Raw genomic sequence first — 6404 nt, forward strand, 5'->3', positions numbered from 1 at the left:
CCTTCACACATTTCTTTTTTTAAACTTTAATTCCTTCACACATTTTTATCCATTATTTTAATGTTTTAAATACTGGCTTAGAATTCATGCCTGCTTAGCTTCTAAGAGCTACCCATAAACCAAATAGATTTATTGGACATTTTATTTTAAAAATGTCATTATCTTATTTATTGGTGGGTCCTATCATATGACTAAATTAAGAAATTACTAGGTGGATTATACCATAATATGTCTCAATTTATCTGTAAGACCTGATATCAGACTTGTAACTTATTCCATTCAGAAGAGATTGTCAAAAATCTGAAGATAAATACATTGGGGATAAATTTAGGGAGGGGAATAAAGACTTTAGGAGGCTTTGAAACAAGGAGTCTCTTCACTTCAGGAGGAATCCCAATTAAAAATATTCAAAAGACTTAAGAACTCTAAAGTATACTAACGTTTCCTAAGGGGATAACTATTATGAAGGAAAATACCCCATGGTATGTGTGGGACACAGAGGGAGAGGTAACAGAGAATATGGTAGATGCCCTACTTGAACGTTACATCAAAAAAGCAACTCTCGCTAAAATTCTGGCCTCTGGGCTTTCCCAAACTGCATATTCTGAGGATTCAAAGAGGCCATGGAAAGCCATCAAAAGTTCCAGAATATGAAAAAATAATGTGGCAATATCTGGATATAAATTACCAGAGAATCATCTCTAACAATCTCAAGGTGGCCATATGATGGCACCAGAGGACCTCAAATTGAAATCTTTAACTGTACATGAATTTATCCCTCACAGCCAGGTGCAACAGGCCACTCTACTCAGTCAACCCCAGCGGGAAATTCTTAACAAAGTTGGTGAAGGTGTCTCTGGAGCACGCCTCATCTGTCATCAGCACAATGCTGGTAAAACTATCAAGGCAAAATCGGACAAGAATCCAAACAAGCCTCAAGGTTTTTTGAAGACTTTGAAAGAGATTTCATACAAGTGCAGTCCACGATGGTTTTAAATATGGCCCATGGTTAATACTTTTATCTCATTGTGGGTTGAACCTCTTTCTTGCTAGGAGTCTCTGGCATAGATAGTTTGAGAAATCTTTGATTTTTTGTGAGAAGTTCTAACCTAACCATCCATCAACAGGAGCACACACTGTAGAGACATAAGATTCACTCAAACTTCTCCATCTATATGTTCCCCAATCTGGAAAAGGCAAAAAACAGACAAAATAAATAAAAAATAGAACTCTAAACTAAAATAAGTGAAGTATCAGATAACTTCAAGCCTCTTCTGGAAAGTAAAACATGTGAGAAAGACTGACTTCAGATGTCACTGAAGGAGTCCTACTGGGTGGTATTAGTAACTATCAAAACTGAATTCATGAGGTGCTGATTCTCAGCTCCATGTCTTTTAACTGAAGAGGTATAAGCCATCCTTAGACACTGGATACTCTCTCAGCCAGTAAATGCAAGCTCATAATTCTTAGAAATCTCCCAGAATGTTTTTTTGTGTGTATGTGTTTGTGAAAGGGGACAGGCTTTCCTCAAGAGCTTAAGATCAAGTATGCAACGTTTTGAACTGCGGATTCTGCCAAAGACCCAAAAACTAAGTTGCATAGGACTGAAACTATAGATGATCATGCTTTAACCTGCCTGTCCTTATTTTTTTGTTTTCTTAGATATTTTATTTTCTGTGTGATTGTTTAAGAGTCCATATTGCTATTAGATCATGTTACCTCTTTACTATCATAGCCACATTGTCCATATTCTAATTATTGATATTTACTTCTTTAGTCACACCAAATATCTGGTTAAATTATCCATTTATCTGTTCAAAATGTATGGTCAAGCCAACGTTTAGGTTTGTATGCTTTCCCTGGTGGGGGTCACACGGCTCCCAATATTACCATTGGCTTGCAATGAAAGTTGCATAGGTAAATTCAGTAAACTGCTTAGTTGTTCTTATATGGCAAACATTGTGATAGATAAGATAATCAAAAGCTTAAAATCTCCGATCATATCACATGTAGCAATGGATGTCACTGTGATCATAAATACAAGCAGTGTGAGCGTTTCACAGGAGCTAGCAAGTGTCATCACTTGGGAGCAGTATCACTTTTACACACCACACCATGAAATCTCAGTGTGTAGTTTTAGTTTCAGAGCTATTACTACTAGATGATTTCTCTACTCACAATTATCACTGCCTCACACTTAACTGCAATTGTGAATTGGTGCTGAAGCCATACAATAAGACACAACAACTTCGGAGAGGTGTTTTGCCTAAAACTATTGGGTGGCCACCAAAGCCTATTTTTGGATTTGAGACACAAGTACCTTTTGGCAGTACCTGATTCTGAAAAGCTACCTGAAACTCATAATACCCGGAGACTTACTGATGCATGGGACTGACCTAAACTGCCATAGTAAAGCCATAAAGAATTAAGCTGAGATTTGAACAACCTGTCATAGAGGCTAAGGCAAAATTTGCACTTGGAACTTAATGTCTGCTAAACTAAAAAAACTCGATAATCCCCAGAGGATTATAACAAGATTTACTGGTACGTGAAATAACACTAATGTTTTCCAGGATGAAATGCAAAATGACTCAACATCAAAAAAAAAAAAAAAGACAAACAGGAACTGTAACCAAGTTGCAAGGGAAAATACAATCCGGTGCCAACCCTGAGATAATGCAGATACTCAAATTATCAAAGACTTTAAAAATATTCTTTAACTATGATAACTCTGAGACAAAGTCAAATATACCTGAGATAAATATAAGGATTTAAGTTCAGAGGAATATAAACTATAAAAAGAAACACATGAGTATTTTGAAACTGAATACTCTAATATCTGAAGTAAAATTTCACTGGATGAGCTCAATAGGAGAATAGATACGATAGAGGAGTTAATAATATTAAAGACAGATCAATAATTATTGCCCAATATAAAGAATAGACAAGAAATTAAAAGGAAAAAGGACAAAGTTTCAAGGACATATGAGAAAATATTAGAAAGTTTCACTGAACGGGTCATAAGAGTTCGGAAAAAAGATGAGAAAGACTGAAGAAGGAAAAAATATTTAAAGCAATAATATTCAAAGTGTCTGATTTGTTGAAAGTCATAAATTTATAGATTGAAGTTGCTCAATGACCACAAAATTGATGAATTCAAATGATATTATACCTAGGGACATCACAGTCAAGCTGATGAAACCAAAGGTTAAGAAAATATCTTAGAAGAAGCGAGTAAAAAAGCATGTTACATACTAAGGGAACAACAATTTTAATTACTATAGATTCATTTTCAAAACCACGGAGGCCAGAAAATAATGGAAAAACATCTTCAGAGTGTAAACAGAAATGAACTATGCATCAAGAACTTTATATCCAGTGGTATATTCTTTAGGAATTAAAGCAAAATAAGAATATTGGCAAAGGAAGGAAACTAAAGAGAAAAAATGATCAATAGTAGAACTGCTCTAGAAGAAATGTTAAAAGTCTATCTGCAGATTGAAAGGAGAGGACACAAGAAGGAACTTGGATGATGAAGAATGGGAAAACATCAATAGAAATAGCAGAGATCTGTGTTACTGCAAAATGTATTATATTATTGTAGGTCTTCTGGCTTTTATGTAAAGTGGTAAAATATAAACTCAAAGTGGACTGTGAAAAGTTAGGGCTGTATATTATAATCCCCAATGCAACCTCAAAAATAAAATAATAAATCACATGGCCGAGAGTCAATTGGTAAAGTCAGATTGATATGGGTGTGTGTATGCACATACATGCACATATATGTATATATACAACATATGTTAATATATATTCAAATAATTTTTAAAAGGAAGAAAAGGGTAACAGAGGAACAACAACGAAAAAAAAAAAAAGAGCAGCAACAGCAACAGAACAGAGGTGAAAACAAAAATAAAATGATATATCCAAATCTAAACAATTAGTTTATATTGGTTAGTAAATCTAACCAAATTAGCCTATTAGACTATTAAATGTCAATAGCCTAGTTAGTCCAATTAAAATGCAGATGTTGACCAATTTGGTTTTTAAGAAGCATGATTCAAATATACACTGAGTGCAATAAATGTGCTTTAAAAATACAGGTAAGTAGAAACTAAGTAGATATAAATAATGTGTCATATAAGGAGTTGTTTCAAGAAGGTTAGAGTATAAAAGTTAATATCAGATAAAATAAATTTCAAGACAAAGAATATTAGCAGAAAGGGAAAGGGATACTCTATCATGATGAAAAGGACAATTCATCAATAAGATATAATATTATAAATGTGTGTACGTCAAGTAAGATAGCTTCAAAATACATAAAAGAATAGATGCTTCCATATTTTAAGCGATTTTAATACCCCTCTCTTGGCAATTGTAAAAAAGCTGGGAAACCACCCCCCCAAAAAAAGTCATTAACACAAAGGGGCACTCTCTTCTATTCTAAAAGAGCAAAATACATTTTTAAAAAACTACATGTGTTATATTTACTAAGTGGACCGTATGCTGAACTATAAAAGATTGCAATAAATCTAATGAGTCAGATTCGTACGAAGTATCCTTTGACCACATCAGAACTGAAGTGCAAAGCAATAAAAATAAAATATCTAGATACGTAACTCCAAATATGAAAATTAAAAATATGTGCTTCATTTATGGATCAAAGATGAAATCACAAGGGAAACTAGAAAATATTTTGAAATAAATGACAGAAGATTACAGCATATAATAAAGTGTGCTTCCATAAAATCACATAAATTTTGTGAACTCACTTTCCACATTAACAAACAAAAAGAGCAAAATATTCCAAAATAAGTGGAAGACACATAATATAAAGATAAAAGCAGAAATCTATGATTTTAAAAACAGAAAGACAACAGAGAAAATTAAAGTCAAAACCAGTGCTTTAAAGTTTGGCTAACCTCTAACTAAACTGATGAAAAAAAAAAAAAAAACAGAGAGAGAGAACACGAATCACCATTCTCAGGAATGAAAAAGGTTATTACAGAGTCTGTAGACATTCAAAGATTAGCAAAAAAACACTATGAGGAAATAGATGTTTGCCAACAAATTCAACAACTTAGATGAGGTGGACAAATAGCCTGCAAATACACAAATTGCATCATCCACATCATTGCATATGGCACATATGCACATCATTGCATATGGCACATATCCACATCATTGCAAATGGCAAGATTTCATTATTTTTCATTATTTTGATGGCTGAGTTTTATACACACACACACACACACACACACACACATACACACACTACAAATTCTTTATCCATTCATCAATTGATGGACATTTGCATTATTTGTCTATTGTTGATAGTGCTGCTATAAACATCGGGGTGCATGTGCCCCTTCAAATCAGTAATTTTGTATCCTTTGCGTAAATACCTAGTAGTGCAATTACTGGGTCATAGGATAGTTCTAGCCACCCAGGAGCCCCTGTTATTAATTCTCAATAAGAGAAAATAGGTTGCTAAAACACGTTTAAGCTTATTAAAAACTTTTCAAAAGCAAATTGCAGGTCCAAATGATATTAATGACAAATTCTTTTGAAATATTACACCAGGAAAAAATAACACCATATTACACCAGCTTTTTCAGAAACTAGAATATGAGATATTACAGCCCAACTATTTTTTTTCTTTTGGAGGTTAGCATTACCCTAATGCCAAGAAATGACAAAGATCTTGAAAAGATGGAAGAGGAGAGGAGGAAGAGGAGACACAGAGACAGAAAGTGTGAGCAAGTGAGAAGGTGGAGGGGTGGGGGAGACAGATTATTGATCAGTATGTCTAATAGATGGAAAATCCTTTTAAAAAATCAACAACTTGAATAACTGAACTTAACAGTATTGATAAAATGGTAGAGAATATAGTCCATAATATTTTAATAACATTATGTGGTGATAGACGGTGACTATACTTGCCATGGTGAGCACTGAGTAATGTATAAAACTGCCACATCAATATGTCATACCCCTGAAACTAACACTGTATGTTAATTATACTTCACAAAAATGAATAATACATCAGTACCAAGTAATGTTTATTCCAGGAATGAAAAGTTGGTCTAACATTTGGAAAACACAACATAGCATTTACCATATTAACAGAAAGGAAAAAAAAAAAAAGTATATGTTCCTTTCATATACGTAAAAAAAAATTGAGAATATTCAATACTCATTCATGACAAAACTGCTCAATAAACTACGAATAGTAGAAAACCTCCTCAAATTGTGAAAGTGCATTCATAAAGCTCTTCACCTGATGTTATACTTCATGGTGAAAAACTTGACATTTTTCTCTTTGAAACTGAAGATAAGGCTCTCTTTCATCACTTTTATTCAGTATTTTACTGGAGGTCCTCCCATCCATTTTACAAGGTAAT

This window comes from Ursus arctos, unplaced genomic scaffold (assembly GCF_023065955.2).
Source record: "Ursus arctos isolate Adak ecotype North America unplaced genomic scaffold, UrsArc2.0 scaffold_4, whole genome shotgun sequence".
In the NCBI taxonomy this organism is placed as follows: Eukaryota; Metazoa; Chordata; class Mammalia; order Carnivora; family Ursidae; genus Ursus; species Ursus arctos.